Below are 13,923 nucleotides of genomic sequence, written 5' to 3'. Positions count from 1 at the left end.
TACCACAACAGTTACCTGACTAAGACTACATGCATGGAAGCATTAAAAAAATACATGTAGCAGAAAATACTTATTTTTCAGTATAAAATGTATATATTTCTGAAGTAGTTTAATCAGTAACAGTGAAAACTGAACATGTTTCTTTTGCATTAATGAAATAAATCATCTGCAAAAGTAAGTATATCCCATGTAAAATGTTGGCCTTTTAAAAACATATTTGGATACATAAACACTTTTAAACAGTATTAACAAAAATGCTATGTTCAAAAAGGCAGCTATATTTATTCCACTCTAAGCAAGATCATCTACAAGTGGTTTATGTCAGACACATTGAACTCAAGAGCAGACTGTTTGATGGAAAAAGATGTCTCTAAGAATCTAAAGATTTCAGGACCCTTCATGGGAGGCATGCCAGAAAAAAAGATGCTTTCTAAAAAGAATATAAAAAGACAACAGACTGAAGCTGAATAAAGACAATGGCCAGCTAGATAACTAAACCTAACGTTTCTGTATAAAAAGCTGTCTGAAGGGAATGTAAATGTATGAATGCTGAAAAATAAGGGCTCATAATGCAAGAAAATTGACCATATAATGGCTCAAAAAGATTTCAGGGTTCCATCAAGGACTAATTCTATAGAAATACACACAGCTTTGAACTTTAAAATGTGGGGATTTGAAATAGTCTGCTAATTCAGGAAATACTTTTATCAAACAAGAGTAAAATACTATCACTTTAATAAGCTATTGTCAGAAACAAATGAGCATCTTCAAAATACCTCAAATGTTTTTGTTTTGTTTTGTTTTTCCTTTTCCCACCTTCTGAGGCCAACAGTGTAACTGATTTTTAAAAGAAGAATAGTTGATCTTCTGATATTTGTGCTGAATCACTGAAAATGTTTTTCCCATCTGTTTGTCAACTAGAACCTACCATTGGGATCTAATGTTTGCTTATGCACTTGACATTTTTCCTATTTTTGTTGAAACTGAGAACATGTATGTTTTATATACAAGTGCTGTATGAAAAAGAATGAGAAATAATGTAAGTATAAATATTTTGCAAATAATGACAACAGGAAAAAAAAATCACAGAAATGGTCTTTCATCTGTTTTTACATTTTAAGCTTTTATGCCTTCTTTTTCATCTTTTAGCTGTAACAAGGTAAATCACTGATGAAATACAGGAAAAATCCCTTGTAATCGCCACAGCAAAGATTCACATAAAACCAGCTGTTTCTTACCCACAGGCCTTGGAGTGGATAGTATGTACTCTGCCCGGCTGTCCTGGATATAATCCATGCACATTCCTCCCCAAACGTGATCTTCTGTAGAGAAAAAGAAACAAAATTCTGCGTGAAAGATTTTTTGCTCTTACTCCTGACATTGCTACACTTCATTAATCATGACTCAGATGTCCAAAAATATAAAATGATAAAATGACATTTGATCACATAAAAGTTCATGAAATTCAATAAAGTTTCAGACCTTTCTAATACATTTTTGAAAGCTAACTAGCCTATCTTACGGCCAGTTGTTATTTCTATCTCCAGTGGGCTAGTAGAGTTTAGCTCCAGCAACATAGAGAAATCAAATCCAAGCCGAGTACAGTGACTGCATTTGTTTCTACTTGGATTTCTACATATATTTGGGATTTACTGTAAATGTAATACTTTTATGGCAAGAATGATCTGATGTTAGCCAAATATATAGTTACTGCACTACTGCAGCAGAATAGATGTGAGAGGTTTTTTGAAGTCTTTCTACTTTTTAATATTGAAACTTACATATATACACTTTTACACTGTTCAAAAAAAAAATTGCCTGACATTCTTTCGGGGGCCTTGTGCTCAATCCACGGCAGTGTGGAGACCAATTGGCATTTGACAATGAATACAAAATTGGCAGATCCACCACTGGCATCCTGTGCTTTTCACAAATAAGCGCAGGCTCACCCTACGCACCTGACAGATGTAACAGGGTCTGGAGAAACTGTAGAAAACGTTGCGCTCCCTGTGAAATGGTTCAGCATGACCGGTTTGGTGGCGGGTCAGTGATAGACTTGGGAGCCACATCCATGGAGCAAATACTTCTAGAGACTAGGCAATGGCACCCTGTTGATACCGTTGACTAAAATGACTAAAATTCAAGATGTTCTAGATGCACCTCTAGAACATCATGTTTTATTTCATCCAACACCACAAGTTTGTAGCTCAGACTGTCGAGTAGTTCAGAGACGCCCTGATTCAGATCTGGGAAGAAATCGCCAGGACACCATCTGCCATCTTATTAGCTTGTCATACAAGCATGTCAGGGTCAGACAAACTACTGAGTATTATTAATGTTGTTGCAATGAAATTTCTGCAAAATGATCCAGCCTGCCACATCAGAATTTCATTTTGAATTAAGGGGTTGTGTATGAATTCAGCCCTCTGTAGGCTGATAATTTTAATTTCCATCAAACGATGCCATCCTGTCGTTCCTAACACAGTACGCAGTTCAGCATGACTTTTTTAACAAGTTTTTTTTATTTATTTCTTTTATTTTGTAGCAGTATAATTTACAATTATTACTTATACCACAAGTAAATTTGAGGGCTATTTGTAACAAAGTATTTATACATTATGGCATTAATACTTTTACTAAGCAAAAGATCAGAGTGTTTTTTGAAAACTTTATCCAGATTTAGTTTGATAGAGTGACCACTCACTTTGGTTTTAACATAGCTGGTGAGACAAGCTCTTTGGAGTTGTGAGACTGTCTGAACTCATGCAGTCTCACAGCGACACCAGATCCTGCCATCACTGTCCAAGTTAATGTCTGCAACAGATCCCAGCGAAGGTCAACAATGAGTCCACAATAATATCGCAGTTCAAGTTTGAGAGTTTCCTGAAGACAACACAGGAGACACAATTGTCTCTGCTGAATAATGCATTTCTATAGCATCAGTCAACCCTTTAAATCTGTGAACATTCCTAATGACAAGCCTAAGAAATACAGTCATCTTTAAGCCTCTAAAGTAATATATATGTGCAGTATTCTGGTGTCATGTGCTAATATATTTTGATGGGTAATGATTGGGGATAGGTTAATTGGATAATCCAAATTGTCACTAGGTGTGAATGTGAGTGTGAATGGTTGTCTGTCCCTGTGTGTTGGCCCTGCGACAGACTGGCGACCTGTCCAGGGTGTACCCCGCCTCTCGCCCTATGACAGCTGGGATAGGCTCCAGCGCCCCCCGCGACCCTGAAAAGGATAAGCGGAAGCGAATGGATGGATGGATGGATGGATGGGTAATGATTATTTTGACCACTTGAGGTTGCTAGTGAGAAGTTACTGTTTTAGTTATGTTCATAGTGTCGTATTTGTAGTATATATAAATATAGTATTTTACTATCTATAACTATATTTTGTACAGCATATTTAATCCAAGTATAGTTGCAGGCAAAAGAAATGCAGTCAAAGCCTGCATATGAAAAACAATCACATTAGTGAGTTTAAGCACAGAATAGGAATGATATAATGAATTCATTTATTTAATACTTTCGGCTGTGAAATATGTTTCCTACATAAGAAAAGCCTTGTTAATTGAAAAAGCAGGGGAGGACGTGCAGCCTTACCTTAACATGAGAGAGTCATCACATCTATTCGTCCTATTAACCCAAGACCAGATACTTATATGTACTCGATTCTGCACACTATTTCCTATCCTATGTTTTTCTTCTCTGACAGAGAAGCCCAACACTGAGTGCTCTGGCAACAAAGAAAACTGATGCTAGCAACTTTAATCTCTCTCTCTCTGCCTCTCTCACTCTCACTCCCTCACTTGCTCTCACACACACACACACACACACACACACACACACACACACACACACACACACACACACACACACACACACACACACACACACACACACACACACACACACACACACACACAAACATGCATACACCTGTAGTTCAAATTTGACCAGCTAGTAATTTCCACGGAGAAATATGTGGGAAGTCTTATCTTGCATACACACATTCATTCATCCAGAACTTCAAATTCCTGTAAAACAATGTTTCTATCTTCAGTTCAGAGGTTCAAATTTATTTTTTTTTACATTATGGGGACTGGGTTGGTTATCATAAAGAAGGTGTCCCCAATATCAGATGCTGCTATAGACACAGGCTGGGACCTCCCACAGTCCACTAAGCACTTCTACTCTAGTTGATTATTATTAACATCTCCAAAACAGGAATAATACCTGGAGCGTACAAACACAGAAGTTGACACTTGTTCAGATGAAGAGAGTTCAACATACCTAGGGTATCTTTGTGTTACCTGGTTTCACTTACTCTAACTTACCCAAGTAATTGGTTGACATCATCTAACCAGTCACAGAGCCGTGTTTCACACAAAAAATTATCCCAATGAGTGGCGCCTGCTGCAGAAATATTATCAAATGGAGATATAAATCTCTACAGATCACAAAAATGTACCAGTAAAATACAATATTGTTGTTAAAAGGATGCTGATAAATGTTGCAGAAAATGTTTTAGTTATTCTAGCTATTTAGTGCACACAATAAATATTTGAATTCCAATTAATAGTTTTATCACCAAGTGCGTTCTCACTGCTGATTATTATTTGTAAGGTGATGGCTGCAGTTCAGACTGAATCCATTTAAACATTAAAGCTTACTATCACACAGCCTAATAAAGGAGATGCTTCAACTTGTCACAGATCAAAAGTAAATCATTTTTATTGGTCAAACAGGTATCCTTGCTATGTATTCTGTGTTTGGAGGTCTTTCCAGGAATGTTGATGCTATTTTCTGAAGATTTATTTGGTCAGTAGGTGATAATTTCATACCTGCTGATCTCTAATCTGGATCTTAACCTGCTCTGTAGCAGGTTTCAAAAATATTTAAAATATGCTCACAAATATGCTAATACAATAACAATATCAATCATCATCATAATCACAATCATAATAACTGCATCAAGTGGTGAGATCTAACAATAAAATACTAAAAAAAAATCAACATGTACAATGAATTTACATTTATTAATAAATCTCATTTTTGAACAATATCCTTAAACTACCTCATGGACGTTGTAGACCAGAGACTGAGACTGAATTGTTCTTTCAGACACCAATTGATTAATGCAAAGCACCAGCAACAGCAACAGCAGCATCACTCCCACAGCCAGACTGGGACCGGATCCTTAAACAAAGCAGCCATTGAGTGGAAGGCTGGGGAGGAAAAGAGGGGGGGGGGGTTGCTATACATTTTCTTAAAACACAACACAACAAAACAAACAAAGAAACAACAAAACATTACCGAAAATACATATTTTGTGTTGGGCAAAACATACACTTAAATATACACACAAAGAAGACACTTATATCTGCTGTGAATCACAGGGAAATGAATTATAACTGAATAGAATCTGAAAACATACAAACCCTTCAAACACACACACACACACACACACACACACACACACACACACACACACACACACACACACACACACACACACACACAGCGAGAGAGAGAGGAAGAGAGAGAGAGGGGGAGAGAGAACAAAAGCCAGGGATCAACAAAAGCCTCGCATGCCATGAGGAGACAGATGCTGCATTCACGTGTTCTTCGTAAAGTCTCGTTTACCACATACACATGTAGCCAACAAACAAACGCGGAAACTCGCTAGGAGACACGGGTGTCTCTTTAAAGTGCAAAAACAAAAATTGAAACACCTGGGTTTTCACAAGATAAAAATAAAGAGTAAAGATGAGATAAAGCAGAAAAAGTTAGAGTACTGAGAAGAATACACTACAAGTAATCTTTTTTCATTTTGAAAGCGCGAGAAATAGCTCAGTGGAAGTCCACAAACGTTTTTGTATGTTAACCACAACGTAATCTCCATCATTCGAATAGGATTCAAATCATTTTAGCGCCTTTACAGTTTATCCATGGTTTCATGACAAAGGTGAGTCCAGCAAAGAGATTCAATTAAACCAAGAATGGCCCCTTTTTAGCCAATAGATGCCACTTACAACTTTAAGAGAACGTTTCATTTTCCGTTTTCTTATGAGTTTAATTCTATAATTGGTTACTAAATGGATAGTGAGACTCCATTTGTTGATAAATACTTTAAAATGTAAGTTTAGGACTTGAGTAAAAGCTTGTTTCTACCTGCATTTTAATATATATAAACTAGAGAAGGCAGGTGGAATGTGGAAAAATATTGAATAAAAGCAGCATTTTGAGCTTTTAAATGAATCTGAACAAATATACATATAAAGTACAGGAAGAAATTATTTAATGCCAAATAAATAATTACCTTTGAACCTCACATGTAATTTTTCTGCAGCTATTTGAATTAAGTAAATAAGCCAAACTCCTGAAATATAATCTATATTTTAAATAGCGTTTTGGTCCCCCGCTTAAACAACATGTCATAAGCAGTATTGTCTGATTCAAGTTAAGTAATGTGACTGTGACTAAATGACAAGGATAAAGTACCCCAAATCATTTGATTGCCTGCGACTTTTTTGTCACCGGTTTTTCTTTTTTAGAAAGACCACAATTCCGACAGCCCTTGAAGCCAGCAGGAGTCCTCCCAGTCAGATCTGGCTGAACGTGACGAGCCAACTCGGAGCCGAGCGAGGTTTCCTGGCGGAGCTGTGGAGGGAGCAGGAGTTGAGCGGGTTTGTCTGTCTGTCTGTTCGTGTGTCTATCTGCCGCCGCAGTCGCTGTCTGCCTGGGATATAAAACCAAAACAATATACCCCCCCAAAACTCATCTTTACGTCTTCAACGGTCTGGAGACGGCATCCACGGCTATGGACCCATCGATGTCCTCCTGTTATCCACACTGAGCGACGTTACTCCGTCGGATGCTCCAGTGCCTAGAGGAGGAGGAGGGGGTATCCCTATAATTTTTCGACTGCCAGGTGAAATAATTATATGATATAATGTGTGGGGTGTGGACCCTTGAATTGTTTGTGTGAAAAGGGTGATAAGGAGGGGGAGTGGGGGTCGTTGTTTGGGGGGCACGGGCAGCGGGTTTGTCTCGAGCCTGGAGCGGGTGGGAGCGGAGGTTAGCATGCTAGCTAGCTGCAGTTAGCGGACTGCTGCTGCTTCGTCATTCGCCAGGCTGGGAAGGATGCGGCGCTGGGATGCTGCCGCTGCTGCAGCAGCAGGGAGGGGAGGGCCAGTAATGGTAACTGTACCGGCCGTCTGGCTTCGGCCCATCGTCCTTATGAACTACCACCCCCAACCTCCCGTTTTCCCCCTCCCACCTCTCTTCGTTGCCCCCCCCCGCCTTCATAAACCATAGACTCTCATTTCAGTCCAGGATGAACAAACAAAAATCGCAGATGATAGATACCGGAGTGGTTTCACCAGAGAAATAACATCACTTCCAACAGCTCGACTTCCGGACTGTCAATTAGCCAGCTATGCTAGCCAGGCATTGAACTGGCTGACCGGCTAACATTAGCAGTAGCATCACCCCCCTCACCCTCCCCAGCTAGCATCCCTGGCTAACCTGCATCCTCCAGCCGAGCCATCACAGGCCAGCCGGGCATACACAACCACCTTCCCATCCTGCCGTCTCACACCAGCTATTTCATCGCCACTAACAGTTAGTAATCGGCATAAGAGCCGTTGCCAGACATTTATTCACGGCTCGCCCATTAAAATATAATGGAGCACGCCAAGCGGATGTTGTTATGTAACAGATAATGACACCACACGCCCTTGAAACAAAAGCTGTTGTTTCCGTATTTGTTTGTTTGTGTGTGTGATGCAGGGCACAATCATGAACAATAAATCACAGACAGAGGAGGGACGGGGGGAGGAGGGAGTGTTTGTCGCACCGAGGGCCGCAGCTCTGAGCCGGCTTCTGAAATATACAACCCCTGCTCCTGTCAGCCATTGTTTTTGTTGTCATTGGAGATCTCAGCATTTGTTTTCCAGCGCTGGATCTTCCCAATGGTGCTTGTGTGAGCCATGCATTGAAGCAACATGACCAGTCGGTTCATCAGAACACAACCAGTACCGTATGTTCTTTGGATGCTGAAATGTGAATGATTATTGTCAGTATAAGGCATGTGATTATTACCCACAATGTGTTCGCTTTTTCATATGAAAGAGAAGCCACTGATGTGGGAATCAGGTGTTATTGTTAAATTACTTGTAAAATGATAGCAGAGATGGATCTACTAGTCTCATGTTGGGTACTGGCATATAGGAAATTCAGTTACTTGTGAGACATTACAGTGACAATCCTTTATGAATCATCATCATCACTGCATCTGTAAAACTGATCAGTAAAACAATTACCTCTAAGGTCATTTGTCAGAGCATTCAGATAGCTCTGTTCAGAGGCAGTTCAGTGTGATCTTCATAAGGAACAGAATTGCATTACAGAACCATTTAAAGCTAATTGTAGTCCCTCTGTTTATAGTCACTGGGGTGATATAATTTAGCATATAGATATTATTATCTTTCTGTGTTTAACGTGGATAATTTGACAAATAAATTGATATAATAAGTTCTTATGTTCTGCTAACCTGAATTGGATAAGTTGTTAAGAGCAATGGCTGGGTCTTATTAAGGCTTAAGTTGAGGGACAAGTTTTGGCTCCAAGGAGTTATATTACAGTTGCACACAGTTAGCTGCTCTAAACATGAGTTTAATTTTTAACTGTATGATTTTTCCATTCATTTACAAAATATCATCATGGAAAATGTCTTTATATGCACCTATGAAAGTAATTTCAGGTAATATGCTGAGATAATTCAATTTTCAATTCAATTTTATTTATATAGCGCCAAATCACAACAAAAGTCGCCTCAAGGCGCTTCATAGGTACAGAGAAAAACCCAACAATCATATGACCCCTATGAGCAAGCACTTTGGCGACAGTGGGAAGGAAAAACTCCCTTTTAACAGGAAGAAACCTCCGGCAGAACCAGGCTCAGGGAGGGGCGGGGCCATCTGCTGCGACCGGTTGGGGTGAGAGAAGGAAGACAGGATAAAGACATGCTGTGGAAGAGAGACAGAGATTAATAACAGATATGATTCAATGCAGAGAGGTCTATTAACACATAGTGAGTGAGAAAGGTGACTGGAAAGGAAAAACTCAAAGTCAAAGTCAGTTTTATTTGTCAATTTCTTCAGATGTACTTGCCATACAAAGGAATTGAAATTACGTTTCACACTGTCCCATGCGTAGACATAGACAACAGTAAAGTGCAGATGCACAACATTTAGGTACATACAGGATATAACAAGACAGGACCTACACATAACATATAATAAAGTGTTCCACAGTGCGCCCTGAAAAACTCAATGCATCATGGGAATCCCCGGCAGCCTACGTCTATTGCAGCATAACTAAGGGAGGATTCAGGGTCACCTGGTCCAGCCCTAACTATATGCTTTAGCAAAAAGGAAAGTTTTAAGCCTAATCTTGAAGGTAGAGATAGTGTCTGTCTCCTGAATCCAAACTGGAAGCTGGTTCCACAGAAGAGGGGCCTGAAAACTGAAGGCTCTCCCTCCCATTCTACTTTTAAATACTCTAGGAACAACAAGTAGGCCTGCAGTGCGAGAGTGAAGTGCTCTAATAGGGTGATATGGTACTACAAGGTCATTAAGATAAGATGGGGCCTGATTATTTAAGACCTTGTATGTGAGGAGCAGGATTTTGAATTCAATTCTGGATTTAACAGGAAGCCAATGAAGGGAAGCCAAAACAGGAGAAATCTGCTCTCTCTTTCTAGTCCCTGTCAGGACTCTTGCTGCAGCATTTTGGATCAGCTGAAGGCTTTTCAGCGAGTTTTTAGGACATCCTGATAATAAAGAATTACAGTAGTCCAGCCTGGAAGTAATAAATGCATGAACTAGTTTTTCAGCGTCACTCTGAGACAGGATATTTCTAACTTTAGAGATGTTGCGCAAATGGAAGAAAGCAGTCTTACATATTTGTTTAATATATGTGCATTGAAGGACATGTCCTGGTCAAAAATGACTCAAGGTTCCTCACAGCATTACTGGAGGCCAAGGTAATGCCATCCAGAGTAAGAATCTGCTTAGATACCATATTTCTAAGATTTTCAGGGCCGAGTACAATAACCTCAGTTTTATCTGAATTAAGAAGCAGAAAGTTAGCGCCCATCCAGGTCTTTATGTCTTTAAGACATTCCTGCAGTTTAACTAATTGGTGTGTGTTACCTGGCTTCATGGATAGATAGAGCTGCGTGTCATCTGCATAGCAGTGAAAATTTATGCTATGTCTTCTAATGATGCTGCCTAAGGGAAGCATGTATAATGTAAACAGAATTGGTCCTAGCACTGAACGCTGTGGAACACCATAATTGACCTTAGTGTGTGAAGAGGACTCTCCATTTACATGGACAAACTGGAGTCTATTAGATAGATATGATACAAACCACTGCAGCGCAGTACCTGTAATACCTACAGCATGTTCTAATCGCTCTAATAGGATATTATGGTCAACAGTATCGAACGCTGCACTGAGGTCTAGCAGGACAAGCACAGAGATGAGTCCACTGTCAGAGGCCATAAGACGACCATTTGTAACCTTCACTAAAGCTGTTTCTGTGCTGTGATGAGCTCTGAAACCTGACTGAAACTCTTCAAATAAGCCATTCCTCTGCAGATGATCTGTTGGCTGTTTGACAACTACTCTTTCAAGGATTTTTGATATGAAAGGAAGGTTAGAGATTGGCCTATAATTAGCTAAGACAGCTGGGTCTAGAGATGGCTTTTTGAGTAAAGGTTTAACTACAGCCAGCTTGAAGGCCTGTGGTAAATAGCTGATTATTAGAGATAGGTTGATCATATTTAAGATTGAAGCATTAATTAATAGCAGGACTTCTTTGAGCAGTTTTGTAGGAATGGGGTCTAAAAGACACGTTGATGGTTTGGAGGAAGTAATTATTGAAGTTAACTCAGAAAGATCAATTGGAGAAAAAGAGTCTAACTTAACATCAATGGTACTAAAGGTAGCTGTAGACGATATTACATCTGTGGGATGATTATTGGTAATTTTTTCTCTAATGATAAGAATTTTATTTGTGAAGAAGTTCATGAAGTCATTACTAGTTAACGTTAAAGGGATTGTTGGCTCAGTAGAGCTCTAACTGTTTGTCAGCCTGGCTACAGTGCTGAAGAGAAACCTGGGGTTGTTCTTATTTTCTTCAATCAGTGATGAATAGTAAGATGTTCTGGCTTTGCGGAGGGCTTTCTTATAAAGCAGCAAACTATTTCTCCAGGCTAAATGATGATCCTCTAAATTTGTGACACGCCATTTCCTCTCCAGCTTACGAGTCATCTGCTTTAGGCTACGTGTTTGAGAATTATACCACGGAGTCAGGTACTTCTGAATTGAGACCTTAGTTTTCACAGGAGCTACAGTATCCAGAGTCGTACGTAGTGAGGAGGTAAAATCATTAACAAGATAATCGACCTCTGTTGGGGTAGCGTTCAGATAGCTGCTCTGCTCTATGTTGGTACAGGGCATTGAAGATGATAACAGTGGGTGGATTATATTCTTAAACTTAGTTACAGCACTTTCAGAAAGACATCTACTGTGATAAAGTCTACTCTCCACTGCTGTGTAATCAATTATTGTAAATGTAAATGTTATCAGGAAATGATCAGACAGCAGAGGGTTTTCAGGAAACACTGTTAAATGTTCAGTTTCTATGCCATATGTTAAAACAAGATCTAGAGTGTGATTAAAGTGGTGGGTGGGTTCTTTTACATTTTGAGAGAAGCCAATTGAGTCTAATAACAGATTAAATGCGATGTTGAGGCTGTCATTTTTAGCATCTACATGGATGTTAAAATCCCCACAATAATTATTTTATCTGAGCTGAGCACTAAATCAGATAAAAGTCTGAGAAATCAGAGAGAAACTCTGTGTAAGGCCCAGGTGGACGATATATGATAACAAGTAAGACTGGTTTCTGGGTGGACAAGGCTGAGCATCAGGCTTTCAAATGAGTTAAAAGTCTGTCTTGGTCTTTTGTTAATTAATAGGCTGGTGTGAAAAATTGCTGCCACACCGCCCCCTCGGCCTGTGCTTCGAGGTTTCTGGTAGTTAGAATGACTCGGGGGTGTTGATTCATTTAAACTAACATAATCATCCGGCTGCAACCAGGTTTCTGTAAGGCAGAGTAAATCGATTTGTTGATCAATTATTAAGTCATGTACTAACAGAGACTTGGAGGAGAGAGACCTAATATTTAATAATCCACATTTCACTGTTTTACTCTTTGGTTCAGATGTGGATACTGTATTGTTCTTTCTTTGTGATTTTTTTATGTTTAAGTTGTTTATTGCTGGTTTTTAGTTTGTTTTTTGTCTGTTTGGGAGCTGACACAGTCTCAATGGAGATGGGTTTTTGGGGGGGTAGCAGGAGGAGAGAAGCTGCAGAGAGGCGTGTAAGACTGCAACTCTGCTTCCTGGTCCCAACTCTGGATAGTCATATTTTGGGGGGGTTAATAAATTTGTCCATATTTCTAGAAATGAGAGCTGCTCCATCCAAAGTGGGATGGATGCCGTCTCTCCTAACAAGACCAGGTTTCCTCCAGAAGGTTTGCCAATTATCTATGAAGCCCACATCGTTTCTTATTGTAATGAAGCAGTGTTAAACTATACACATGTGTTCAACATTTTAACATGCATACATCCATTATTTCACTTGATAGTGTTGGTTCTGTAAATGTAGTCTAAGTATCAGTGATGTAGAGATTGGGGCTCTGTAGGGGCCATCAGTTGCAGGACTTCTTGTTCTTTTTACTTGATGCCTCTGGCTGGATGTTTGGGCTCGCTGCAGCATGAATTTGAGATGATCATGCCTTCTTGATATCTTTACATGATGGAGAAGAATCTAAACACTTTAAATGCCCAAACTTTTGCACAATAAAGTTATACTATTAAATGTCAAATATTTATCCCATACATGTTATCTCAGATCCTATGTTGCTTCTGAATGTGAGTCAAGGAGCTGATGCTGGTGGGTTTGTTTTTTTCATTGTGTTTTTAGTAGGGCTGCACAAACTGTTCAAAAATTCACAAGCATGCAGAAAAAAAGTCCAAATAGCTGAAGCTGTTAAGGATTTCCCAGTTCTCTTTCTGATCCATGGGAAAAGGACAACTTGTTTTAACCTCTCTTTTTTTAAAAAATATGTTTAAATTTAGAATTGGGGGGGAAAAAGATAACTTTGGAAAATACTGTTGTGCATTTAGATATATAAACATCAATCAACGGAGCCAATATTTGCCAATAGAGATATTCAACTAAAATGTCAGTTGTCTCACTATATATTGTAACAAAAAGAACTGACAGTTCAGTCATCCATGGATCTGTTGCTGCTTAGTGTTATTTCTAAAAGTCTCAGAAAATCTACCAGAACTACTGTCTAAAATCATATTTAGATGGCGGCCTGCATGTAACATTTTTAGGGAAGATGTGTAAGTTGTCCTCATCATCCTCAAGCTCTGCTTCCTTTATGGAAGCTGTGTCAGTAGGATTGAGGAGATCCTCAAACTATTCCTTCAATTGCCCAACTAAATTCTCAGTTGAAGCCAGCAGGACCATTTCCTCACTGTATAAAGTACCATGAGAGCATGGCTTTCCCCTCCTAAGTTGTATAATGGTTCAACAGAATTGTTTGGAGGCCAAATGTTTTGCTCCATGGCCTCGCCAAACTTTTCCCACAGCTGAGTTTTTGCTTTTGTCACTGCCAGAGTTTCAGTCCACTTTGCCTTTTGGTACTTGCCAGGTATCTCAGGAAACATACGATCTAACAAAGTCCTATGGGACTTCTTCTTTAATTCAACAGTTCCTTTCACATTTGGTGTCTGCTATCTACTTAGGGGGTTGCCATGATGAC

General features: G+C 39.4%; 1 protein-coding gene across 1 annotated transcript in view; it reads left to right on the top strand.

The window, feature by feature from the left end:
• The first annotated feature begins 6,576 nt into the window (after window positions 1–6,576).
• akt3b (v-akt murine thymoma viral oncogene homolog 3b) overlaps window positions 6,577–13,923 on the top strand; it is a 29,927-nt gene continuing 22,580 nt past the window's right edge. The window contains exon 1 of the mRNA XM_031741322.2: window positions 6,577–6,945. The gene's annotated coding sequence lies outside the window, so the exon portion shown is untranslated. The remainder of the gene's footprint in view (window positions 6,946–13,923) is intronic.

This window comes from Oreochromis aureus, linkage group 6 (genome assembly GCF_013358895.1).
Source record: "Oreochromis aureus strain Israel breed Guangdong linkage group 6, ZZ_aureus, whole genome shotgun sequence".
Classification (NCBI taxonomy): domain Eukaryota; kingdom Metazoa; phylum Chordata; class Actinopteri; order Cichliformes; family Cichlidae; genus Oreochromis; species Oreochromis aureus.
This window is presented reverse-complemented; position numbering and strand designations above follow the sequence as displayed.